Here is a 26,641-nt window from a genome sequence, read left to right as displayed (position 1 = left end):
GGGGTCGGAAGCCCCTTGGTGGAAGGCCAAGGGGCACCCTGGGGCCTATACTGCAAGTCCAGGGAGAGAGGTGGACCCATGGGTAGCTTACTGGGGTCAGAGGCCCCTAGGTGGAGGGCCAGGGGCACCCTGGGGCCTCTACTGCAAGGCCAGGGAGAGAGGTGGACCCCTTGGTAGCTTGCTGGGGTTAGAGACCCCTAGGTGGAGGGCCAGGGGGCAACCTGGGGCCTCTACTGCAAGTCCAGGGAGAGAGGTGGACCCATGGGTAGCTAGCTGGGGTAAGAGGCCCCTAAGTGGAGGTCAAGGTGGCACCCTGGGGCCTCTACTGCAAACCCAGGGAGAGTTGTGGACCCTTGTGTAGCTTGCTGGGGTCCGAGGACCCTGGGTGGAGGGCCAAGGGGCACCCTGGGGCCTATACTGCAAGTCCAAAGAGAGAGGTGGACCCCTGGGTAGCTTCCGGGGGTCAGAGGCCCCTAGGTGGAGGGCCAGGGGGCACCCTGGGGCCTCTACTGCAAGTCCAGGGAGAGAGGTGGACCCCTGGGTAGCATGCTGGGGTCTGAGGCAACTAGGTGGAGGGCCAGGGGCACCCTGGGGCCTATCCTGCAAGTCCAGGAAGAGAGGTGGACCCCTGGGTAGCTTGCTGGGGTACGAGGCCCCTAGGTGGATGGCCAGGGGGCTTCGTGGGGCCTCTACTGCAAGTCCAGGGAGAGAGGTGGAATCCTTGGGTAGCTTGCTGGGGTTAGAGACCCCTAGGTGGAGGGCCAGGGGGCAACCTGGGGCCTCTACTGCAAGTCCAGGAAGAGAGGTGCTCCCCTGGGTAGCTTGCTGGGGTCAGAGGCCTCTAGGTGGAGGGCCAAGGGGCACCCTGGGGCCTATACTCGAGTCCAGGGAGAGAGGTGGACCCCTGGGTAGCTTGCTGGGGTCTGTAGCCCATAGGTGGAGGGCCAGGGGGTACCCTGGGGCCTATACTGCAAGTCCATGGAGAGAGGTGGACCCCTGGGTAGCTTCCTAAGGTCAGAGGCCCCTAGGTGAAGGACCAGGGGGCACCCTGGGGCCTATCCTGCAAGTCCAGGGAGAGAGGTGGACCCCTGGGTAGCTTGCTGGGGTACGAGGCACCTAGGTGGAGGGCCAGGGGGCACCCTGGGGCCTATCCTGCAAGTCCAGGGAGAGAGGTGGACCCCTGGGTAGCTTGCTGGGGTACGAGGCCCCTAGGTGGACGGCCAGGGGGCTTCGTGGCGCCTCTACTGCAAGTCCAGGGAGAGATGTGGACCCCTGGGTAGCTTGCTGGGGTCGGAAGCACCTTGGTGGAAGGCCAGGGGGCACCCTGGGGCCTATACTGCAAGTCCAGGGAGAGAGGTGGACCCATGGGTAGCTTACTGGGGTTAGAGACCCCTAGGTGGAGGGCCAGGGGGCACCCTGGGGCCTCTACTGCAAGTCTAGGGAGAGAGGTGGACCCATGGGTAGCTAGCTGGGGTAAGAGGCCCCTAAGTGGAGGTCAAGGTGGCACCCTGGGGCCTCTACTGCAAATCCAGGGAGAGTTGTGGACCCTTGTGTAGCTTGCTGGGGTCCGAGGCCCCTGGGTGGAGGGCCAAGGGGCACCCTGGGGCCTATACTGCAAGTCCAAAGAGAGAGGTGGACCCCTGTGTAGCTTCCGGGGGTCAGAGGCCCCTAGGTGGAGGGCCAGGGGGCACCCTGGGGCCTCTACTGCAAGTCCAGGGAGAGAGTTGGACCCCTGGGTAGCATGCTGGGGTCGGAGGCAACTAGGTGGAGGGCCAGGGGCACCCTGGGGCCTATCCTGCAAGTCCAGGGAGAGAGGTGGACCCCTGGGTAGCTTGCTGGGGTACGAGGCCCTTAGGTGGACGGCCAGGGGGCTTCGTGGGGCCTCTACTGCAAGTCCAGGGAGAGAGGTGGAATCCTTGGGTAGCTTGCTGGGGTCGGAAGCCCCTTGGTGGAAGGCCAAGGGGCACCCTGGGGCCTATACTGCAAGTCCAGGGAGAGAGGTGGACCCATGGGTAGCTTACTGGGGTCAGAGGCCCCTAGGTGGAGGGCCAGGGGCACCCTGGGGCCTCTACTGCAAGGCCAGGGAGAGAGGTGGACCCCTTGGTAGCTTGCTGGGGTTAGAGACCCCTAGGTGGAGGGCCAGGGGGCAACCTGGGGCCTCTACTGCAAGTATAGGGAGAGAGGTGGACCCATGGGTAGCTAGTTAGGGTAAGAGGCCCCTAAGTGGAGGGCCAGGGGGCACCCTGGGGCCTCTACTGCAAGTCCAGGGAGAGAGGTGGACCCCAGGGTAGTTTGCTGGGGTCAGAGGCCCCCAGGCGGAGGGACAGGAGGCTTCCTGGGGCCTCTTCTGCAAGTCCAGGGAGAAAGGTGGACCCCTGGGTAGTTTGCTTGGGTCAGAGGCCTCTAGGTGGAGGTCAAGGGGGCAACCTGGGGCCTCTACTGCAAGTCCAGGAAGAGAGGTGCTCCCCTGGGTAGCTTGCTGGGGTCAGAGGCCTCTAGGTGGAGGGCCAAGGGGCACCCTGGGGCCTATACTCGAGTCCAGGGAGAGAGGTGGACCCCTGGGTAGCTTGCTGGGGTCTGTAGCCCATAGGTGGAGGGCCAGGGGGTACCCTGGGGCCTATACTGCAAGTCCATGGAGAGAGGTGGACCCCTGGGTAGCTTCCTAAGGTCAGAGGCCCCTAGGTGAAGGACCAGGGGGCACCCTGGGGCCTATCCTGCAAGTCCAGGGAGAGAGGTGGACCCCTGGGTAGCTTGCTGGGGTACGAGGCCCCTAGGTGGAGGGCCAGGGGGCACCCTGGGGCCTATCCTGCAAGTCCAGGGAGAGAGGTGGACCCCTGGGTAGCTTGCTGGGGTACGAGGCCCCTAGGTGGACGGCCAGGGGGCTTCGTGGCGCCTCTACTGCAAGTCCAGGGAGAGATGTGGACCCCTGGGTAGCTTGCTGGGGTCGGAAGCACCTTGGTGGAAGGCCAGGGGGCACCCTGGGGCCTATACTGCAAGTCCAGGGAGAGAGGTGGACCCATGGGTAGCTTACTGGGGTTAGAGACCCCTAGGTGGAGGGCCAGGGGGCACCCTGGGGCCTCTACTGCAAGTCTAGGGAGAGAGGTGGACCCATGGGTAGCTAGCTGGGGTAAGAGGCCCCTAAGTGGAGGTCAAGGTGGCACCCTGGGGCCTCTACTGCAAATCCAGGGAGAGTTGTGGACCCTTGTGTAGCTTGCTGGGGTCCGAGGCCCCTGGGTGGAGGGCCAAGGGGCACCCTGGGGCCTATACTGCAAGTCCAAAGAGAGAGGTGGACCCCTGGGTAGCTTCCGGGGGTCAGAGGCCCCTAGGTGGAGGGCCAGGGGGCACCCTGGGGCCTCTACTGCAAATCCAGGGAGAGAGGTGGACCCCTGGGTAGCATGCTGGGGTCGGAGGCAACTAGGTGGAGGGCCAGGGGCACCCTGGGGCCTATCCTGCAAGTCCAGGGAGAGAGGTGGACCCCTGGGTAGCTTGCTGGGGTACGAGGCCCTTAGGTGGACGGCCAGGGGGCTTCGTGGGGCCTCTACTGCAAGTCCAGGGAGAGAGGTGGAATCCTTGGGTAGCTTGCTGGGGTCGGAAGCCCCTTGGTGGAAGGCCAAGGGGCACCCTGGGGCCTATACTGCAAGTCCAGGGAGAGAGGTGGACCCATGGGTAGCTTACTGGGGTCAGAGGCCCCTAGGTGGAGGGCCAGGGGCACCCTTGGGCCTCTACTGCAAGGCCAGGGAGAGAGGTGGACCCCTTGGTAGCTTGCTGGGGTTAGAGACCCCTAGGTGGAGGGCCAGGGGGCAACCTGGGGCCTCTACTGCAAGTATAGGGAGAGAGGTGGACCCATGGGTAGCTAGTTAGGGTAAGAGGCCCCTAAGTGGAGGGCCAGGGGGCACCCTGGGGCCTCTACTGCAAGTCCAGGGAGAGAGGTGGACCCCAGGGTAGTTTGCTGGGGTCAGAGGCCCCCAGGCGGAGGGACAGGAGGCTTCCTGGGGCCTCTTCTGCAAGTCCAGGGAGAAAGCTGGACCCCTGGGTAGCTTGCTTGGGTCAGAGGCCTCTAGGTGGAGGTCAAGGGGGCACCCTGGGGCCTCTACTTCAAGTCCAGGGAGAGAGGTGGACCGCTGTGTAGCATGCTGGGGTCGGAGGCAACTAGGTGGAGGGCCAGGGGACACCCTGGGGCCTCTACTTCAAGTCCAGGGAGAGAGGTGGACCCCTGGGTAGCTTGCTTGGGTCAGAGGCCCCTAGGTGGAGGTCAAGGGGGCACCCTGGGGCCTCTACTGCAATCCCAGGGAGAGTTGTGGACCCTTGTGTAGCTTGCTGGGGTCAGAGGCCCCTGGGTGGAGGGCCAAAGGGCACCCTTGGGCCTATACTGCAAGTCCAGAGAGAGAGGTGGACCCCTGGGTAGCTTCCTGGGGTCAGAGGCCCCCAGGTGGAGGGCAAGGGGCACCCTGGGGCCTCTACTTCAAGTCCAGGGAGAGAGGTGGACCCCTGGGTAGCATGCAGGGGTCAGAGGCAACTAGGTGGAGGGCCAGGGGACACCCTGGGGCCTATACTGCAAGTCCAGGGAGAGAGGTGGACACCTGGGTAGCTTGTTGGGGTCAGAAGCCCCTAGGTTTAGTGCCAGGGGGCTTCCTGGGGCCTCAACTGCAAGTCCAAGGAGAAAGGTGGACCCCTGGGTAGCTTCCTGGGATCAGAGACCCCTAGGTGGAGGGTCAGGAGGTACCCTAGGGCCTCTACTGCAAGTCCAGGGAGAGAGGTGGACCCCTGGGTAGCTTGCTGGGGTCAGAGGCAACTAGGTGGAGGGCCAGGGGGCACCCTGGGGCCTCTACTGCAAGGCCAGGGAGAGAGGTGGACCCGTTGGTAGCTTGCTGGGGTTAGAGACCCCTAGGTGGAGGGTCAGGGGGCAACCTGGGGCCTCTACTGCAAGTCTAGGGAGAGAGGTGGACCCATTGGTATCTAGCTGGGGTAAGAGGCCCCTAAGTGGAGGGCCAGGGGGCACCCTGGGGCCTCTACTGCAAGTCCAGGGAGATAGGTGGACCCCTGGGTAGTTTGCTGGGGTCAGAGGCCCCTAGGCGGAGGGACAGGAGGCTTCCTGGGGCCTCTACTGCAAGTCCAGGGAGAAAGGTGGACCCCTGGGTAGCTTGCTGGGGTCAGAGGCAACTAGGTGGAGGGCCAGGGGGCACCCTAGGGTCTACACTGCAAGTCCAGGAAGAGAGGTGGACCCCTGGGTAGCTTCCTAAGGTCAGAAGCCCCTAGGTGGAGGGCCAGGGGGCACCCTGGGGCCTATCTTGCAAATCCAGGGAGAGAGGTGGACCCCTGGGTAGCTTGCTGGGGTACGAGGCCCCTAGGTGGAGCGCCAGGGGGCACCATGGGCCCTCTACTGCAAGTCCAGGGAGAGAGGTGGACCCCTGGGTAGCTTACTGAGGTCAAAGGCCCCTAGGTGGAGGGCCAGGGGGCACCCTGGGGCCTATCCTGCAAGTCCAAGGAGAGAGGTGGACCCCTGGGTAGCTTCCTAAGGTTAGAGGCCCCTAGGTGGAGGGCCAGGGGGCACCCTGGGGCCTATCCTGCAAGTCTAGGGAGAGAGGTGGACCCCTGGGTAGCTTGCTGGGGTCAGAGTCCCCTAGGTGGAGGGCCAGGAGGTACCCTAGGTTCTCTACTGAAAGTCCAGGGAGACAGGTGGACCCCTGGGTAGCTTGCTGGGGTCAGAGGCAACTAGGTGGAGGGCCAGGAGGTACCCTAGGGCCTCTATTGCAAGTCCAGGGAGAGAGGTGGACCCCTGGGTAGCTTGCTGGGGTCAGAGGCAACTAGGTGGAGGGCCAGGGGGCACCCTAGGGTCTACACTGCAAGTCCAGGGAGAGAGGTGGACCCCTGGGTAGCTTCCTAAGGTCAGAGGCCCCTAGGTGGAGGGCCATGGGGCACCCTGGGGCCTATCCTGCAAATCCAGGGAGAGAGGTGGACCCCTGGGTAGCTTGCTGGGGTACGAGGCCCCTAGGTGGAGGGCCAGGGGGCACCATGGGCCCTCTACTGCAAGTCCATGGAGAGAGGTGGACCCCTGGGTAGCTTACTGAGGTCAAAGACCCCTAGGTGGAGGGCCAGGGGGCACCCTGGGGCCTATCCTGCAAGTCCAAGGAGAGAGGTGGACCCCTGGGTAGCTTCCTAAGGTTAGAGGCCCCTAGGTGGAGGGCCAGGGGGCACCCTGGGGCCTATCCTGCAAGTCTAGGGAGAGAGGTGGACCCCTGGGTAGCTTGCTGGGGTCAGAGGCCCCTAGGTGGAGGGCCAGGAGGTACCCTAGGTTCTCTACTGCAAGTCCAGGGAGACAGGTGGACCCCTGGGTAGCTTGCTGGGGTCAGAGGCAACTAGGTGGAGGGCCAGGAGGTACCCTAGGGCCTCTATTGCAAGTCCAGGGAGAGAGGTGGACCCCTGGGTAGCTTGCTGGTGTCAGAGGCAACTAGGTGGAGGAAGAGGGGGCACCCTAGGGTCTACAGTGCAAGTCCAGGGAGAGAGGTGGACCCCTGGGTAGCTTCCTAAGGTCAGAGGCCCCTAGGTGTAGGGCCATGGGGCACCCTGGGGCCTATCCTGCAAATCCAGGGAGAGAGGTGTACCCCTGGGTAGCTTGCTGGGGTCAGAGGCCTCTAGGTGGAGGGCCAAGGGGCACCCTGGGGCCTATACTGCAAGTCCAGAGAGAGAGGTGGACCCCTGGGTAGCTTCCTGGGGTCAGAGGCCCCTAGGTGGAGGGCAAGGGGGCACCCTGGGGCCTCTACTGCAAACCCAGGGAGAGTTGTGGACCGTTGTGTAGCTTGCTGGGGTAGGAGGCCCCTAGGTGGAGGGCCAGGGGGCACCCTGGGGCCTCTACTGCAAGTTCAGGGAGAGAGGTGGACCCCTGGGTAGCTTGCTGGGGTCAGAGTCCCCTAGGTGGAGGGCCAGGAGGTACCCTAGGGCCTCTACTGCAAGTCCAGGGAGAGAGGTGGACCCCTGGGTAGCTTGCTGGGGTCAGAGGCAACTAGGTGGAGGGCCAGGGGGCACCCTAGGGTCTACACTGCAAGTCCAGGAAGAGAGGTGGACCCCTGGGTAGCTTCCTAAGGTCAGAGGCCCCTAGGTGGAGGGCCAGGGGGCACCCTGGGGCCTCTACAGCAAGTCCAGGGAGAGAGGTGGACCCCTGGGTAGCTTGCTGGGGTCAGAGGCAACTAGGTGGAGGGCCAGGAGGTACCCTAGGGCCTCTACTGCAAGTCCAGGGAGAGAGGTGGACCCCTGGGTAGCTTGCTGGGGTCAGAGGCAACTAGGTGGAGGGCCAGGGGGCACCCTAGGGTCTACACTGCAAGTCCAGGAAGAGAGGTGGACCCCTGGGTAGCTTCCTAAGGTCAGAGGCCCCTAGGTGGAGGGCCAGGGGGCACCCTGGGGCCTATCCTGCAAATCCAGGGAGAGAGGTGGACCCCTGGGTAGCTTGCTGGGGTACACGGCCCCTAGGTGGAGGGCCAGGGGGCACCATGGGCCCTCTACTGCAAGTCCAGGGAGAGAGGTGGACCCCTGGGTAGCTTACTGAGGTCAAAAGCCCCTAGGTGGAGGGCCAGGGGGCACCCTGGGGCCTATCCTGCAAGTCCAAGGAGAGAGGTGGACCCCTGGGTAGCTTCCTAAGGTTAGAGGCCCCTAGGTGGAGGGCCAGGGGGCACCCTGGGGCCTATCCTGCAAGTCTAGGGAGAGAGGTGGACCCCTGGGTAGCTTGCTGGGGTCAGAGTCCCTTAGGTTGAGGGCCAGGAGGTACCCTAGGTTCTCTACTGCAAGTCCAGGGAGACAGGTGGACCCCTGGGTAGCTTGCTGGGGTCAGAGGCAACTAGGTGGAGTGCCAGGAGGTACCCTAGGGCCTCTATTGCAAGTCCAGGGAGAGAGGTGGACCCCTGGGTAGCTTGCTGGGGTCAGAGGCAACTAGGTGGAGGGCCAGGGGGCACCCTAGGGTTTACACTGCAAGTCCAGGGAGAGAGGTGGACCCCTGGGTAGCTTCCTAAGGTCAGAGGCCCCTAGGTGGAGGGCCATGGGGCACCCTGGGGCCTATCCTGCAAATCCAGGGAGAGAGGTGGACCCCTGGGTAGCTTGCTGGGGTACGAGGCCCCTAGGTGGAGGGCCAGGGGGCACCCTGGGCCCTCTACTGCAAGTCCAGGGAGAGAGGTGGACCCCTGGGTAGCTTACTGAGGTCAAAGGCCCCTAGGTGGAGGGCCAGGGGGCACCCTGGGGCCTATTCAGCAAGTCCAAGGAGAGAGGTGGACCCCTGGGTAGCTTCCTAAGGTTAGAGGCCCCTAGGTGGAGGGCCAGGGGGCACCCTGGGGCCTATCCTGCAAGTCTAGGGAGGGAGGTGGACCCCTGGGTAGCTTGCTGGGGTACAAGGCCCCTAGGTGGAGAGCCAGGGGGCACCCTGGGGCCTCTACTGCAAGGCCAGGGAGAGAGGTGGACCCCTTGGTAACTTGCTGGGGTTAGAGAACCCTAGGTGGAGGGCCAGGGGGCACCCTGGGGCCTCTACTGCAAGTCTAGGGAGAGAGGTGGACCCATGGGTTGCTAGCTGGGGTAAGAGGCCCCTAAGTGGAGGGCCAGGGGGCACACTGGGGCCTCTACTGCAAGTCCAGGGAGAGAGGTGGACAGCTGGGTAGTTTGCTGGGGTCAGAAGCCCCTAGGCGAAGGGACAGGAGGCTTCCTGGGGCCTCTACTGCAAGTCCAGGGAGAAAGGTGGACCCCTGGGTAGCTTGCTTGGGTCAGAGGCCTCTAGGTGGAGGTCAAGGGGGCACCCTCGGGGCCTCTACTGCAATCCCAGGGAGAGTTGTGGATCCTTGTGTAGCTTGCTGGGGTCAGAGGCCCCTGGGTGGAGGGCCAAGGGGCACCCTGGGGCCTATACTGCAAGTCCAGAGAGAGAGGTGGACCCCTGGGTAGCTTCTTGGGGTCAGATGCCCCTAGGTGGAGGGCAAGGGGGCATCCTGGGGCCTCTACTGCAAGTCCAGGGAGAGAGGTGGACCCCTGGGTAGCATGCTAGGGTCGGAGGCAACTAGGTGGAGGGCCAGGGGACACCCTGGGGCCTAAACTGCAAGTCCAGGGAGAGAGGTGGACACCTGGGTAGCTTGTTGGGGTCAGAAGCCCCTAGGTTTAGTGCCAGGGGGCTTCCTGGGGCCTCTACTGCAAGTCCCAGGAGAAAGGTGGACCCCTGTGTAGCTTGCAGGGGTCAGAGGCCCCTAGGTGGAGGGTCAGAGGGCACCCTGGGGCCTCAACTGCAAGTCCAAGGAGAAAGGTGGACCCCTGTGTAGCTTGCTTGGGTCAGAGGCCTCTAGGTGGAGGTCAAGGGAGCACCCTGGGGCCTCTACTGCAAGTCCAGAGAGAGAGGTGGACCCCTGGGTAGCTTCCAGGGGTCAGAGGCCCCTAGGTGGAGGTCAAGGGGGCACCCTGGGGCCTCTACTGCAAGTCCAGGGAGAGAAGTGGACCCCTGGGAAGCATTCTGGGGTCGGAGGCAAACTAGGTGGAGGGCCAGGGGACACCCTGGGGCCTATACTGCAAGTCCAGGGAGAGAGGTGGACACCAGGGTAGCTTGTTGGGGTCAGAAGCCCCTAGGTTTAGTGCCAGGGGCCTCCTGGGGCATCAACTGCAAGTCCAAGGAAAAAGGTGGACCCCTGTGTAGCTTGCTGGGGTCAGAGGCCCCTAGGTGGAGGGCCAGGGGACACCCTGGGGCCTATACTGCAAGTCCAGGGAGAGAGGTGGACCTCTGGGTAGCTTGCTGGGGTACGAGGCCCCTAGGTTGAGGGCAAGGGGGCACCCTGGGATCTCTACTGCAAGTCCAGGGAGAGATGTGGACCCCTGGGTAGCTTGCTGGGGTCAGAGGCCTCGAGGTGGAGGGCCAAGGGGCACCCTGGTGCCTACACTGCAAGTCCAGGGAGAGAGGAGGACCCCTGGGTAGCTTGCTGGGGTCTGTAGCCCATATGTGGAGGGCCATGGGGTACCCTAGGGCCTATACTGCAAGTCCAGGGAGATAGGTGGACCCCTGGGTAGCTTCCTAAGGTCAGAAGCCCCTAAGTGGAGGGCCAGGGGGCACCTTGGGGCCTATCCTGCAAGTCCAGGGAGAGAGGTGGACCCCTGGGTAGCTTGCTGGGGTACGAGGCCCCTAGCTGGAGGGCCAAGGGGCACCCTGGGGCCTCTACTGCAAGTCCAGGGAGAGAGGTGGACCCCTGGAAATCTTGCTTGGGTCAGAGGCCCCTAGGTGGAGGGTCAGGAGGTACCCTAGGGCCTCTACTGCAAGTCCAGGGAGAGAGGTGGACCCCTGGGTAGCTTGCTGGGGTAAGAGGCAACTAGGTGGAGTGCCAGGGGGCACCCTAGGGTCTACACTGCAAGTCCAGGGAGAGAGTTGGACCCCTGGGTAGCTTCCTAGAGTCAGAGGCCCCTAGGTTGAGGGCCAGGGGGCACCTTGGGGCCTATCCTGCAAGTCCAGGGAGAGATGTGGACCCCTGGGTAGCTTGCTGGGGTACGAGGCCCCTAGGTGGAGGGCCAGGGGGCACCCTGGGGCCTCTACTGCAAGTCCAGGGAGAGAGGAGGACCCCTGGGTAGCTTGCTGGGGTCAGAGACAACTAGGTGGAGGGACAGGGGGTACCCTGGGGACTCTACTGCAAGTCCAGGGAGAGAGGTGGACCCCTGGGTAGCTTCCTGAGGTCAAAGGCCCCTAGGTGGAGGGCCAGGGGGCACCCTGGGGCCTATCCTGCAAGTCCAAGGAGAGAGGTGGACCCCTGGGTAGCTTGCTGGGGTACGAGGCCCCTAGTTGGAGGGCCAGGGGGCACCCTGGGGCCTCTACTGCAAGCCCAGGGAGAGAGGTGGACCCCTGGTTAGCTTGCTGGGGTCGGAAGCCCCTTGGTGGAAGGCCAGGGGGCACCCTGGGGCCTATACTGCAAGTCCAGGGAGAGAGGTGGACCCATGGGTAGCTCACTGGGGTCAGATGCCCCTAGGTGGACGGCCAGGGAAACCCTGGGGCCTCTACTGCAAGTCCAGGGAGAGAGCTGGTCCCCTGGGTAGCTTGCTGGTGTCAGAGGCAACTAGGTGGAGGGACAGGGGATACCCTGGGGCCTATACTGCAAGTCCAGGGAGAGAGGTGGACCCCTGGGTAGCTTCCTGAGGTTAGAGGTCCCTAGGTGGAGGGCCAGGGGGCACCCTGGGGCCTATCCTGCAAGTCCAGGGAGAGAGGTGGACCCCTGGGTAGCTTGCTGGGGTACGAGGCTCCTAGGTGGAGGGCCAGGGGGCACCCTGGGGCCTCTACTGCAAGTCCAGGAAGAGAGGTGGACCCCTTGGTAGCTTCCTGGGGTCAGAGTCCCCTAGATGGAGGGCCAGGAGGTACCCAAGGGCCTCTATTGCAAGTCCAGGGAGAGAGGTGGACCCCTGGGTAGCTTGCTGGGGTAAGAGGCCCCTAAGTGGAGGGCCAGGGGGCACCCTGGGGCCTCTATTGCAAGTCCATGGAGAAAGTTGGACCCCTGGGTAGCTTCCTGGGGTAAGAGGCCCCTAGGTGGAGGGCAAGGGGGCACCCTGGGGCCTCTACTGCAAGTCCAGGGAGAGACGTGGACCCCTGGGTAGCATGCTGGGGTCGGAGGCAACTAGGTGGAGGGCCAGGGGACACCCTGGGGCCTAAACTGCAAGTCCAGGGAGAGAGGTGGACACCTGGGTAGCTTGTTGGGGTCAGAAGCCCCTAGGTTTAGTGCCAGGAGCTTCCTGGGGCCTCAACTGCAAGTCCCAGGAGAAAGGTGGACCCCTGTGTAGCTTGCAGGGGTCAGGGGCCCCTAGGTGGAGGGTCAGGGGGCACCCTGGGGCCTAAACTGCAAGTCCAGGCAGAGAGGTGGACACCTGGGTAGCTTGTTGGGGTCAGAAGCCCCTAGGTTTAGTGCCAAGGGGCTTCCTGGGGCCTCAACTGCAAGTCCCAGGAGAAAGGTGGACCCCTGTGTAGCTTGCTGGGGTCAGAGGCCCCTAGGTGGAGTGTCAGGGGGCACCCTGGGGCCTATCCCGCAAGTCCAGGGAGAGAGGTGGACCTCTGGGTAGCTTGCTGGGGTAAGAGGCCCCTAGGTGGAGGGCGAGGGGGCACCCTGGGGCCTCTACTGCAAGTCCAAGGAGAGATTTGGACCCCTGGGTAGCTTGCTGGGGTCAGAGGCCTCTAGGTGGAGGGCCAAAGGGCACCCTGGGGCCTATACTGCAAGTCCAGGAAGAGAGGTGGACCCCTGGGTAGCTTGCTGGGGTCTGTAGCCCATAGGTGGAGGGCCAGGGGGTACCCTGGGGCCTATACTGCAAGTCCAGGGAGAGAGGTGGACCCATAGGTAGCTTCCTAAGGTCAGAGGCCCCTAGGTGGAGGGCCAGGGGGCACCCTGTGGCCTATCCTGCAAGTCCAGGGAGAGAGGTGCACCCCTGGGTAGCTTGCTGGGGTACGAGGCCCCTAGGTGGAGGGCCAGGGGGCACCCTGGGGCCTCTACTGCAAGTCCAGGGAGAGAGGTGGACTCCTGGGTAGCTTCCTGGGGTCAGAGTCCCCTAGGTGGAGGGTCAGGAGGTACCCTAGGGCCTCTACTGCGAGTCCAGGGAGAGAAGTGGACCCCTGGGTAGCTTGCTGGGGTCAGAGGCAACTAGGTGGAGGGCCAGGGGGCACCCTAGGGTCTACACTGCAAGTCCAGGGAGAGAGGTGGACCCCTGGGAAGCTTCCTAAGGTCAGAGGCCCCTAGGTGGAGGGCCAGGGGGCACTCTGGGGCCTATCCTGCAAGTCCAGGGAGAGATGTGGACCCCTGGGTAGCTTGCTAGGGTACGAGGCCCCTAGGTGGAAGGCCAGGGGGCACCCTTGGGCCTCTACTGCAAGTCCAGGGAGAGAGGAGGACCCCTGGGTAGCTTGCTGGGGTCAGAGGCAACAAGGTGGAGGGACAGGGGGTACCCTGGGGCCTATACTGCAAGTCCAAGGAGAGAGGTGGACCCCTGAGTAGCTTCCTGAGGTCAAAGGCCCCTAGGTGGAGGGCCAGGGGGCACCCTGGGGCCTATCCTGCGAGTCCAAGGAGAGAGGTGGACCCCTGGGTAGCTTGCTGGAGTACAAGGCCCCTAGTTGGAGGGCCAGGGGGCACCCTGGGGCCTCTACTGCAAGCCCAGGGAGAGAGGTGGTCCCCTGGTTAGCTTGCTGGGGTCGGAAGCCCCTTGGTGGAAGGCCTGGGGGCACCCTGGGGCCTATACTGCAAGTCCAGGGAGAGAGGTGGACCCATGGGTAGCTTATTGGAGTCAGATGCCCCTAGGTGGAGGGCCAGGGGCACCCTGGGGCCTCTACTGCAAGTCCAGGGAGAGAGGTGGACCTCATGGTAGCTTCCTGAGGTCAGAGGCCCCTAGGTGGAGGGCCAGGGGGCACCCTGGGGCCTATCCTGCAAGTCCAGGGAGAGAGGTGGACCCCTGGGTAGCTTGCTGGGGTACGAGGCCCCTAGGTGGAGGGCCAGGGGGCACCCTGGGGTTTATCCTGCAAGTCCAGGAAGAGAGGTGGACCCCTGGGTAGCTTCCTGGGGTCAGAGTCCCCTAGATGGAGGGCCAAGAGGTACCCTAGGGCCTCTACTGCAAGTCCAGGGAGAGAGGTGGACCACTGGGTAGCTTACTGGGGTAAGAGGCCCCTAAGTGGAGGGCCAGGGGGCACCCTGGGGCCTCTACTGCAAGTCCATGGAGGGAGGTGGACCCCTGGGTAGTTTGCTGGGGGTCAGAGGCCCCTAGGAGGGACAGGGGGCTTCCTGGGGCCTCTACTGCAAGTCCAGGGAGAAAGGTGGACCCCTTGGTAGCTTGCTTGGGTCAGAGGCCCCTAGGTGGAGGTCAAGGGGGCATCCTCTGGCCTCTACTGCAATCCCAGGGAGAGTTGTGGACCCTTGTGAGCTTGCTGGGGTCAGAGGCCCCTGGGTGGAGGGCCAAGGGGCACCTTGGGGCCTATACTGCAAGTCCAGAGAGAGAGGTGGACCCCTGGGTAGCTTCCTGGGGTCAGAGGCCCCTAGGTGGAGGGCAAGGGGCACCCTGGGGCCTCTACTGCAAGTCCAGGGAGAGAGGTGGACCCCTGGGTAGCATGCTAGGGTCGGAGGCAACTAGGTGGAGGGCCAGGGGACACCCTCGGACCTATAGTGCATGTCCAGGGAGAGAAGTGGACACCTGGGTAGCTTGTTGGGGTCAGAAGCCCCTACGTTTAGTGCCAGGGGGCTTCCTGGGGCCTCAACTGCAAGTCCAAGGAGAAAGGTGGACCCCTGTGTAGCTTGCTGGGGTCAGAGGCCCCTAGGTGGAGGGTCAGGGGGCAATATGGGGCCTATCCTGCAAGTCCAGGGAGAGAGGTGGACCTCTGCGTTGCTTGCTGGGGTACGAGGCCCCTGGGTGGAGGGCGAGGGGGCACCCTGGGGCCTCTACTGCAAGTCCAGGGAGAGAGGTGGACCCCTGGGTAGCTTGCTGGGGTCAGAGGCCTCTAGGTGGAGGGCCAAGGGGCACCCTGGGGCCTATACTGCAAGTCCAGAGAGAGAGGTGGACCCCTGGGTAGCTTCCTGGGGTCAGAGGCCCCTAGGTGGAGGGCAAGGGGGCACCCTGGGGCCTCTACTGCAATCCCAGGGAGAGTTGTGGACCCTTGTGTAGCTTGCTGGGGTAGGAGGCCTCTAGGTGGAGGGCCATTGGGCACCCTGGGGCCTCTACTGCAAGTTCAGGGAGAGAGGTGGACCCCTGGGTAGCTTGCTGGGGTCAGAGTCCCCTAGGTGGAGGGCCAGGAGGTACCCTAGGTTCTCTACTGCAAGTCCAGGGAGAGAGGTGGACCCCTGGGTAGCTTGCTGGGGTCAGAGGCAACTAGGTGGAGGGCTAGGAGGTACCCTAGGGCCTCTACTGCAAGTCCAGGGAGAGAGGTGGACCCCTGGGTAGCTTGCTGGGGTCAGAGGCAACTAGGTGGAGGGCCAGGGGGCACCCTAGGGTCTACACTGCAAGTCCAGGAAGAGAGGTGGACCCCTGGGTAGCTTCCTAAGGTCAGAGGCCCCTAGGTGGAGGGCCAGGGGGCACCCTGGGGCCTATCCTGCAAATCCAGGGAGAGAGGTGGACCCCTGGGTAGCTTGCTGGGGTACGAGGCCCCTAGGTGGAGGGCCAGGGGGCACCATGGGCCCTCTACTGCAAGTCCAGGGAGAGAGGTGGACCCCTGGGTAGCTTACTGAGGTCAAAGGCCCCTAGGTGGAGGGCCAGGGGGCACCCTGGGGCCTATCCTGCAAGTCCAAGGAGAGAGGTGGACCCCTGGGTAGCTTCCTAAGGTTAGAGGCCCCTAGGTGGAGGGCCAGGGGGCACCCTGGGGCCTATCCTGCAAGTTCAGGGAGAGAGGTGGACCCCTGGGTAGCTTGCTGGGGTCAGAGTCCCCTAGGTGGAGGGCCTGGAGGTACCCTAGGTTCTCTATTGCAAGTCCAGGGAGAGAGGTGGACCCCTGGGTAGCTTGCTGGGGTCAGAGGCAACTAGTTGGAGGGCCAGGGGGCACCCTAGGGTCTACACTGCAGGTCCAGGGAGAGAGGTGGACCCCTGGGTAGCTTCCTAAGGTCAGAGGCCCCTAGGTGGAGGGCCATGGGGCACCCTGGGGCCTATCCTGCAAATCCAGGGAGAGAGGTGGACCCCTGGGTAGCTTGCTGGGGTACGAGGCCCCTAGGTGGAGGGCCAGGGGGCACCCTGGGCCCTCTACTGCAAGTCCAGGGAGAGAGGTGGACCCCTGGGTAGCTTACTGAGGTCAAAGGCCCCTAGGTGGAGGGCCAGGGGGCACCCTGGGGCCTATCCTGCAAGCCCAGGGAGAGAGGTGGAACCCTGGTTAGCTTGCTGGGGTCAGAAGCCGCTAGGTGGAGGGCCAGGGGGCTTCTTGGGGCCTCTACTGCAAGTCCAGGGAGAGAGGTGGACCCCTGGGTAGCTTGCTGTTGTCGTAGGCCCCCAGGTGGAGGGACAGGGGGCTTCCTGGGGCTTCTACTGCAAGTCTAGGGAAAGAGGTGGACCCCTGGGTAGCTTGCTGGGGTCAGAGGCCTGTAGGTGGAGGGCCAGGGGGCTTCGTGGGGCCTCTACTGCAAGTCCAGGGAGAGAGGTGGACCCTGGGTAGCTTGCTGGGGTCGGAAGCCCCTTGGTGGAAGGCCAGGGGGCACCCTGGGGCCTATACTGCAAGTCCAGGGAGAGAGGTGGACCCATTGGTAGATTACTGGGGTCAGAGGCAACTAGGTGGAGGGACAAGGGGTACCCTGGGGCCTATTCTGCAAGTCCAGGGAGAGAGGTGGACCCCTGGGTAGCTTCCTGAGATCAGAGGCCCATAGGTGGAGGGCCAGGGGGCACCCTGGGGCCTATCCTGCAAGTCCAGGGAGAGAGGTGGACCCCTGGGTAGCTTGCTGGGGTACGAGGTACCTAGGTGGAGGGCTAGGGGGCACCCTGGGGCCTATACTGCAAGTCCAGGGAGAGAGGTGGACCCCTGGGTAGCTTGCTGGGGTCAGAGGCCTCTAGGTGGAGGGCCAAGGGGCACCCTGGGACCTCTACTGCAAGTCCAGGGAGAGAGGTGGATCCCTGGGTAGCTTGCTGGGGTCTGAAGCCCATAGGTGGAGGGCCATGGGGTACCCTTGGGCCTATACTGCAAGTCCAGGGAGAGAGGTGGACTCTTGGGTAGCTTCCTAAGGTTAGAGGCCCCTAGGTGGAGGGCCAGGGGGCACCTTGGGGCCTATCCTGCAAGTCTAGGGAGAGAGGTGGACCCCTGGGTAGCTTGCTGGGGTACAAGGCCCCTAGGTGGAGGGCCAGGGGGCACCCTGGGGACTCTACTGCAAGGCCAGTGAGAGAGGTGGACCCCTTGGTAGCTTGCTGGGGTTAGAGACCCCTAGGTGGAGGGCCAGGGGGCACCCTGGGGCCTCTACTGCAAGTCTAGGGAGAGAGTTGGACCCATGGGTAGCTAGCTGAGGTAAGAGGCCCCTAAGTGGAGGGCCAGGGGGCACCCTGGGGCCTCTACTGCAAGTCCAGGGAGAGAGGTGGACCCCTGGGTAGTTTGCTGGGGTCAGAGGCCCCTAGGCGGAGGGACAGGAGGCTTCCTGGGGCCTCTACTGCAAGTCCAGGGAGAAAGGTGGACCCCTGGGTAGCTTGCTTGGGTCAGAGGCCCCTAGGTGGAGGTCAAGGGGGCACCCTGGGGCCTCTACTGCAATCCCAGGGAGAGTTGTGGACCCTTGTGTAGCTTGCTGTGGTCAGAGGCCCCTGGGTGGAGGGCCAAGGGGCACCCTGGGGCCTATACTGCAAGTCCAAGGAGAGAGGTGGACCCCTGGGTAGCATGCAGGGGTCGGAGGCAACTAGGTGGAGGGCCAGGGGACACCCTGAGGCCTATACTGCATGTCCAGGGAGAGAGGTGGACACCTGGGTAGCTTGTTGGGTTCAGAAGCCCCTAGGTTTAGTGCCGGGGGGCTTCCTGGGGCCTCAACTGCAAGTCCAAGGAGAAAGGTGGACCCCTGGGTAGCTTCCTGGGGTCAGAGACCCCTAGGTGGAGGGTCAGGAGGTACCCTAGGGCCTCTACTGCAAGTCCAAGGAGAGAGGTGGACCCCTGGGTAGCTTGCTGGGGTCAGAGGCAACTAGGTGGAGGGCCAAGGGGCACCCTGGGGCCTATACTGCAAGTCCAGAGAGAGAGGTGGACCCCTGGGTAGCTTCCTGGGGTCAGAGGCCCCTAGGTGGAGGGCAAGGGGGCACCCTGGGGCCTCTACTGAAAGTCCAGGGAGAGAGGTGGACCCCTGCGTAGCATGCTGGGGTCGGAGGCAACTAGGTGGAGGGCCAGGGGACACCCTGGGGCCTATACTGCAAGTACAGGGAGAGAGGTGGACACCTGGGTAGCTTGTTGGGGTCTGAAGCCCCTAGGTTTAGTGCCAGGGGGCTTCCTGGTGCCTCAACTGCAAGTCCAAGGAGAAAGGTGGACCCCTGTGTAGCTTGCTGGTGTCAGAGGCCCCTAGGTGGAGGGTCAGGGGGCACCCTAGGGTCTACAATGCAAGTCCAGGGAGAGAGGTGGACCCCTGGGTAGCTTCCTAAGGTCAGAGGCCCCTAGGTGGAGGGCCAGGGGGCACCCTGGGGCCTATCCTGCAAGTCCAGGGAGAGAGGTGGACCGCTGGGTAGCTTGCTGGGGTACGAGGCCCCTAGGTGGAGGGCCAGGGGGCACCATGGGGCCTATCCTGCAAGTCCAGGGAGAGAGATGGACCCCTGGGTAGCTTGCTGGGGTCAGAGGCAACTAAGTGGAAGGACAGGGGTACCCTGGGGCCTATACTGCAAGTCCAGGAAGAGAGGTGGACCCCTGGGTAGCTTCCAGAGGTCAAAGGCCCCTAGGTGGAGAGCCAGGGGGCACCCTGGGGCTTATCCTGCAAGTCAAAGGAGAGAGGTGGACCCCTGGGTAGCTTGCTGGGGTACGAGGCCCCTAGTTGGAGGGCCAGGGGGCACCCTGGGGCCTCTACTGCAAGCCCAGGGAGAGAGGTGGACCCCTGGTTAGCTTGCTGGGGTCAGAAGCCGCTAGGTGGAGGGCCAGGGGGCTTCTTGGGGCCTCTACTGCAAGTCCAGGGAGAGAGGTGGACCCCTGGGTAGCTTGCTGTTGTCGTAGGCCCCCAGGTGGAGGGCCAGGGGGCTTCCTGGGGCTTCTACTGCAAGTCTAGGGAGAGAGGTGGACCCCTGGGTAGCTTGCTGGGGTCAGAGGCCCCTAGGTGGACGGCCAGGGGGCTTCGTGGGGCCTCTACTGCAAGTCCAGGGAGAGAGGTGGACCCTGGGTAGCTTGCTGGGGTCGGAAGCCCCTTGCTGGAAGGCCAGGGGGCACCCTGGGGCCTATACTGCAAGTCCAGGGAGAGAGGTGGACCCATGGGTAGCTTACTGGGGTCAGAGGCCCCTAGGTGGAGGGCCAGGGGCACCTTGGGGCCTCTACTGCAAGTCCAGGGAGAGAGGTGGACCCCTGGGTAGCTTGCTTGTGTCAGAGGCAACTAGGTGGAGGGACAGGGGGTACCCTGGGGCCTATTCTGCAAGTCCAGGGAGAGAGGTGGACCCCTGGGTAGCTTGCTGGGTTCAGAGGCAACTAGGTGGAGGGCCAGGGGGCACCCTAGGGTCTACACTGCAAGTCCAGGGAGAGAGGTGGACCCCTGGGTAGCTTCCTAAGGTCAGAGGCCCCTAGGTGGAGGGCCAGGGGTACCCTGGGGCCTATACTGCAAGTCCAGGGAGAGAGGTGGACCCCTGGGTAGCTTCCAGAGGTCAAAGGCCCCAAGGTGGAGAGCCAGGGGGCATCCTGGGGCCTATCCTGCAAGTCCAGGGAGAGAGGTGGACCCCTGGGTAGCTTGCTGGGGTATGAGGCCCCTAGGTGGAGGGCCAGGGGGCACCCTTGGGCCTATACTGCAAGTCCAGGGAGAGAGGTGGACCCCTGGGTAGCTTGCTGGGGTCAGAGGCCTCTAGGTGGAGGGCCAAGGGGCACCCTGGGACCTCTACTGCAAGTCTAGGGAGAGAGGTGGATCCCTGGGCAGCTTGCTGGGGTCTGAAGCCCATAGGTGGAGGGCCATGGGGTACCCTGGGGCCTATACTGCAAGTCCAGGGAGAGAGGTGGACCCTTGGGTAGCTTCCTAAGGTTAGAGGCCCCTAGGTGGAGGGCCAGGGGGCACCCTGGGGCCTCTACTGCAAGTCTAGGGAGAGAGGTGGACCCCTGGGTAGCTTGCTGGGGTACAAGGCCCCTAGGTGGAGGGCCAGGGGGCACCCTGGGGACTCTACTGCAAGGCCAGTGAGAGAGGTGGACCCCTTGGTAGCTTGCTGGGGTTAGAGACCCCTAGGTGGAGGGCCAGGGGGCACCCTGGGGCCTCTACTGCAAGTCTAGGGAGAGAGTTGGACCCATGGGTAGCTAGCTGAGGTAAGAGGCCCCTAAGTGGAGGGCCAGGGGGCACCCTGGGGCCTCTACTGCAAGTCCAGGGAGAGAGGTGGACCCCTGGGTAGTTTGCTGGGGTCAGAGGCCCCTAGGCGGAGGGACAGGAGGCTTCCTGGGGCCTCTACTGCAAGTCCAGGGAGAAAGGTGGACCCTTGTGTAGCTTGCTGGGGTCAGAGGCCCCTGGCTGGAGGGCCAAGGGGCACCCTGGGGCCTATACTGCAAGTCCAGGGAGAGAGGTAAACCCCTGGGTAGCATGCAGGGGTCGGAGGCAACTAGGTGGAGGGCCAGGGGACACCCTGGGGCCTATACTGCAAGTCCAGGGAGAGAGGTGGACACCTGGGTAGCTTGTTGGGGTCAGAAGCCCCTAGGTTTAGTGCCAGGGGGCTTCCTGGGGCCTCAACTGCAAGTCCAAGGAGAAAGGTGGACACCTGGGTAGCTTGCTGGGGTCAGAGGCAACTGGATGGAAAGACAGGGGTACCCTGGGGCCTCTACTGCAAGTCCAGGCAGAGAGGTGGACCCTTGGGTAGCTTCCTAAGGTTAGAGGCCCCTAGGTGGAGGGCCAGGGGGCACCCTGGGGCCTATCCTGCAAGTCTAGGGAGAGAGGTGGACCCCTGGGTAGCTTGCTGGGGTACAAGGCCCCTAGGTGGAGGGCCAGGGGGCACCCTGGGGACTCTACTGCAAGGCCAGGGAGAGAGGTGGACCCCTTGGTAGCTTGCTGGGGTTAGAGACCCCTAGGTGGAGGGCCAGGGGGCACCCTGGGGCCTCTACTGCAAGTCCAGGGAGAGAGGTGGACCCCTGGGTAGCTTCCTGGGGTCAGAGTCCCCTAGGTGGAGGGTCAGGAGGTACCCTAGGGCTTCTACTGCGAGTCCAGGGAGAGAGGTGGACCCCTGGGTAGCTTGCTGGGGTCAGAGGCAACTAGGTGGAGGGCCAGGGGGCACCCTAGGGTCTACACTGCAAGTCCAGGGAGAGAGGTGGACCCCTGGGAAGCTTCCTAAGGTCAGAGGCCCCTAGGTGGAGGGCCAGGGGGCACCCTGGGGCCTATCCTGCAAGTCCAGGGAGAGATGTGGACCCCTGGGTAGCTTGCTAGGGTACGAGGCCCCTAGGTGGAGGGCCAGGGGGCACCCTGGGGCCTCTACTGCAAGTCCAGGGAGAGAGGAGGACCCCTGGGTAGCTTGCTGGGGTCAGAGGCAACTAGGTGGAGGGACAGGGGGTACCCTGGGGCCTATACTGCAAGTCCAAGGAGAGAGGTGGACCCCTGAGTAGCTTCCTGAGGTCAAAGGCCCCTAGGTGGAGGGCCAGGGGGCACCCTGGGGCCTTTCCTGCAAGTCCAAGGAGAGAGGTGGACCCCTGGGTAGCTTGCTGGGGTACGAGACCCCTAGTTGGAGAGCCAGGGGGCACCCTGGGGCCTCTACTGCAAGCCCAGGGAGAGAGGTTTACACCTGGGTAGCTTGTTGGGGTCAGAAGCCCCTAGGTTTAGTGCCAGGGGGCTTCCTGGGGCCTCAACTGCAAGTCCAAGGAGAAAGGTGGACCCCTGGGTAGCTTCCTGGGGTCAGAGACCCCTAGGTGGAGGGTCAGGAGGTACCCTAGGGCCTCTACTGCAAGTCCAGGGAGAGAGGTGGACCCCTGGGTAGCTTGCTGGGGTCCGAGACAACTAGGTGGAGGGCCAAGGGGCACCCTGGGGCCTATACTGCAAGTCCAGAGAGAGAGGTGGACCCCTGGGTAGCTTCCTGGGGTCAGAGGCCCCTAGGTGGAGGGCAAGGGGGCACCCTGGGGCCTCTACTGCAAGTCCAGGGAGAGAGGTGGACCCCTGCGTAGCATGCTGGGGTAGGAGGCAACTAGGTGGAGGGCCAGGGGACACCCTGGGGCCTATACTGCAAGTCCAGGGAGAGAGGTGGACACCTGGGTAGCTTGCTGGGGTCAGAAGCCCCTAGGTTTAGTGCCAGGGGGCTTCCTGGTGCCTCAACTGCAAGTCCAAGGAGAAAGGTGGACCCCTGTGTAGCTTGCTGGGGTCAGAGGCCCCTAGGTGGAGGGTCAGGGGGCACCCTGGGGCCTATCCTGCAAGTCCAGGGAGAGAGGTGGACCCCTGGGTAGCTTGCTGGGGTCAGAGGCATCTAGGTGGAGGGCCAGGGGGCACCCTAGGGTCTACAATGCAAGTCCAGGGAGAGAGGTGGACCCCTGGGTTGCTTCCTAAGGTCAGAGGCCCCTAGGTGGAGGGCCAGGGGGCACCCTTGGGCCTATCCTGCAAGTCCAGGGAGAGAGGTGGACCGCTGGGTAGCTTGCTGGGGTACGTGGCCCCTAGGTGGAGGGCCAGGGGGCACCATGGGGCCTATCCTGCAAGTCCAGGGAGAGAGGTGGACCCCTGGGTAGCTTGCTGGGGTCAGAGGCAACTAGGTGGAGGGTCAGGGGGCACCCTGGGGCCTATCCTGCAAGTCCATGGAGAGAGGTGGACCTCTGGGTAGCTTCTGGGGTACGAGGCCCCTAGGTGGAGGGCGAGGGGGCACCCTGGGGCCTCTACTGCAAGTCCAGGGAGAGAGGTGGACCCCTGGGTAGCTTGCTGTTGTCATAGGCCCCCAGGTGGAGGGCCAGGGGGCTTCCTGGGGCTTCTACTGCAAGTCTAGGGAGAGAGGTGGACCCCTGGGTAGCTTGCTGGGGTCAGAGGCCCCTAGGTGGACGGCCAGGGGGCTTCGTTGGGCCTCTACTGCAAGTCCAGGGAGAGAGGTGGACCCCTGGGTAGCTTGCTGGGGTCGGAAGCCCCTTGGTGGAAGGCCAGGGGGCACCCTAGGGCCTATACTGCAAGTCCAGGGAGAGAGGTGGACCCATGGGTAGCTTACTGGGGTCAGAGGCCCCTAGGTGGAGGGCCAGGGGCACCCTGGGGCCTCTACTGCAAGTCCAGGGAGAGAGGTGGACCCCTGGTTAGCTTGCTGGTGTCAGAGGCAACTAGGTGGAGGGACAGGGGGTACCCTGGGGCCTATACTGCAAGTCCAGGGAGAGAGGTGGACCCCTGGGTAGCTTCCTGAGATCAGAGGCCACTAGGTGGAGGGCCAGGGGGCACCCTGGGGCCTATCCTGCAAGTCCAGGGAGAGAGGTGGACCCCTGGGTAGCTTGCTGTGGTACAAAGCCCCTAGGTGGAGGGCCAGGGGGCACCCTGGGGCCTCTACTGCAAGTCCAGGGAGAGAGGTGGACCCCTGGGTAGCTTGCTGGGGTCAGAGGCCTCTAGGTGGAGGGCCAGGGGGCACCCTGGGGCCTCTACTGCAAGTCCAGGGAGAGAGGTGGATCCCTGGCTAGCTTGCTGGGGTCTGAAGCCCATAGGTGGAGGGCCATGGGGTACCCTGGGGCCTATACTGCAAGTCCAGGGAGAGAGGTGGACACCTGGGTAGCTTGTTGGGCTCAGAAGCCTCTAGGTTTAGTGCCAGGGGGCTTCCTGGGGCCTCAACTGCAAGTCCAAGGAGAAAGGTGGACACCTGTGTAACTTGCTGGGGTCAGAGGCCCCTAGGTGGAGGGTCAGGGGGCACCCTGGGGCCTATCCTGCAAGTCCATGGAGAGAGGTGGACCTCTGGGTAGCTTCTGGGGTACGAGGCCCCTAGGTGGAGGGCGAGGGGGCACCCTGGGGCCTCTACTGCAAGTCCAGGGAGAGAGGTGGACCCCTGGGTAGCTTGCTGTTGTCGTAGGCCCCCAGGTGGAGGTGCCAGGGGGCTTCCTGGGGCTTATACTGCAAGTCTAGGGAGAGAGGTGGACCCCTGGGTAGCTTGCTGGGGTCAGAGGCCCCTAGGTGGACGGCCAGGGGGCTTCGTGGGGCCTCTACTGCAAGTCCAGGGAGAGAGGTGGACCCGTGGGTAGCTTGCTGGGGTCGGAAGCCCCTTGGTGGAAGGCCAGGGGGCACCCTAGGGCCTATACTGCAAGTCCAGGGAGAGAGGTGGACCCATGGGTAGCTTACTGGGGTCAGAGGCCCCTAGGTGGAGGGCCAGGGGCACCCTGGGGCCTCTACTGCAAGTCCAGGGAGAGAGGTGGACCCCTGGGTAGCTTGCTGGTGTCAGAGGCAACAAGGTGGAGGGACAGGGGGTACCCTGGGGCCTATACTGCAAGTCCAGGGAGAGAGGTGGACCCCTGGGTAGCTTCCTGAGATCAGAGGCCCCTAGGTGGAGGGTCAGGGGGCACCCTGGGGCCTATCCCGCAAGTCCAGGGAGAGAGGTGGACCTCTGGTTAGCTTGCTGGGGTACGAGGCCCCTAGGTGGAGGGCGAGGGGGCACCCTGGGGCCTCTACTGCAAGTCCAGGGAGAGATGTGGACACCTGGGTAGCTTGTTGGGGTCAGAAGCCCCTAGGTTTAGTGCCAGGGGGCTTCCTGGGGCCTCAACTGCAAGTCCAAGGAGAAAGGTGGACCCCTGGGTAGCTTCCTGGGGTCAGAGACTCCTAGGTGGAGGGTCAGGAGGTACCCTAGGGCCTCTACTGCAAGTCCAGGGAGAGAGGTGGACCCCTGGGTAGCTTGCTGGGGTCAGAGGCAAATAGGTGGAGGGCCAGGGGGCACCCTGGGGCCTCTACTGCAAGGCCAGGGAGAGAGGTGGACCCCTTGGTAGCTTGCTGGGGTTAGAGACCCCTAGGTGGAGGGTCAGGGGGCAACCTGGGGCCTCTACTGCAAATTCTAGGGAGAGAGGTGGACCCATGGGTATCTAGCTGGGGTAAGAGGCCCCTAAATGGAGGGCCAGGGGGCACCCTGGGGCCTCTACTGCAAGTCCAGGGAGAGAGGTGGACCCCTGGGTAGTTTGCTGGGGTCAGAGGCCCCTAGGCGGAGGGACAGAAGGCTTCCTGGGGCCTCTACTGCAAGTCCAGGGAGAAAGGTGGACCCCTGGGTAGCTTGCTGGGGTCAGAGGCCCCTGGGTGGAGGGCCAAGGGGCACCCTGGGGCCTATACTGCAAGTCCAGAGAGAGAGGTGGACCCCTGGCTAGCTTGCTGGGGTAGGAGGCCCCTAGGTGGAGGGCCAGGGGGCACCCTGGGGCCTATCCTGCAAGTCCAGGGAGAGAGGTGGACCCCTGTGTAGCTTGCTGGGGTACGAGGCCCCTAGGTGGAGGGCCAGGGGGCACCCTGGGGCCTCTACTGCAAGTCCAGGAAAAGAGGTGGACCCCTGGGTAGCTTCCTGGGGTCAGAGTCCCCTAGATGGAGGGACAGGAGGTACCCTAGGGCCTCTACTGCAAGTCCAGGGAGAGAGGTGGACCACTGGGTAGCTAGCTAAGGTAAGAGGCCCCTAAGTGGAGGGCCAGGGGACACCCTGGGGCCTATACTGCAAGTCCAGGGAGAAAGGTGGACCCCTGGGTAGCTTGCTTGGGTCAGAGGCCCCTAGGTGGAGGTCAAGGGGGCACCCTGGGGCCTCTACTGCAATCCCAGGAAGAGTTGTGGACCCTTGTGTAGCTTGCTGGGGTCAAAGGCCCCTGGGTGGAGGGCCAAGGGGCACCCTGGGGCCTATACTGCAAGTCCAGAGAGAGAGGTGGACCCCTGGGTAGCTTCCTGGGGTCAGAGGCCCCCAGGTGGAGGGCAAGGGGCACCCTGGGGCCTCTACTTCAAGTCCAGGGAGAGAGGTGGACCCCTGGGTAGCATGCAGGGGTCAGAGGCAACTAGGTGGAGGGCCAGGGGACACCTCGGGGCCTATACTGCAAGTCCAGGGAGAGAGGTGAACACCTGGGTAGCTTGTTGGGGTCAGAAGCCCCTAGGTTTAGTGCCAGGGGGCTTCCTGGGGCCTCAACTGCAAGTCCAAGGAGAAAGGTGGACCCCTGGGTAGCTTCCTGGGGTCAGAGACCCCTAGGTGGAGGGTCAGGAGGTACCCTAGGGCCTCCACTGCAAGTCCAGGGAGAGAGGTGGACCCCTGGGTAGCTTGCTGGGGTCAGAGGCAACTAGGTGGAGGGCCAGGGGGCACCCTGGGGCCTCTACTGCAAGAACAGGGAGAGAGGTGGACCCCTTGGTAGCTTGCTGGGGTTAGAGACCCCTAGCTGGAGGGTCAGGGGGCAACCTGGGGCCTCTACTGCAAGTCTAGGGAGAGAGGTGGACCCATGGGTATCTAGCTGGGGTACGAGGCCCCTAAGTGGAGGGCCAGGGGGCACCCTGGGGCCTCTACTGCAAGTCCAGGGAGAGAGGTGGACCCCTGGGTAGTTTGCTGGGGTCAGAGGCAACTAGGTGGAGGGACAGGGGGTACCCTGGGGCCTCTACTGCAAGTCCAAGGAGAGAGGTGGACCCCTGAGTAGCTTGCTGGGGTCAGAGGCCCCTGGGTGGAGGGCCAGGGGGCACCCTGGGGCCTATCCTGCAAGTCCAAGGAGAGAGGTGGACCCCTGGGTAGCTTCCTGGGGTCAGAGGCCCCCAGGTGGAAGGCAAGGGGCACCCTGGGGCCTCTACTTCAAGTCCAGGGAGAGAGGTGGACCCCTGGGTAGCATGCAGGGGTCAGAGGCAACTAGGTGGAGGGCCAGGGGACACCCTGGGGCCTATACTGCAAGTCCAGGGAGAGAGGTGGACACCTGGGTAGCTTGTTGGGGTCAGAAGCCCCTAGGTTTAGTGCCAGGGGGCTTCCTGGGGCCTCAACTGCAAGTCCAAGGAGAAAGGTGGACCCCTGGGTAGCTTCCTGGGCTCAGAGACCCCTAGGTGGAGGGTCAGGAGGTACCCTAGGGCCTCTACTGCAAGTCCAGGGAGAGAGGTGGACCCCTGGGTAGCTTGCTGGGGTCAGAGGCAACTAGGTGGAGGGCCAGGGGGCACCCTGGGGCCTCTACTGCAAGTCCAGGGAGAGAGGTGGA

The sequence above is a fragment of the Danio rerio genome, chromosome 7 (genome assembly GCF_049306965.1).
Source record: "Danio rerio strain Tuebingen ecotype United States chromosome 7, GRCz12tu, whole genome shotgun sequence".
Classification (NCBI taxonomy): domain Eukaryota; kingdom Metazoa; phylum Chordata; class Actinopteri; order Cypriniformes; family Danionidae; genus Danio; species Danio rerio.
This window is presented reverse-complemented; position numbering follows the sequence as displayed.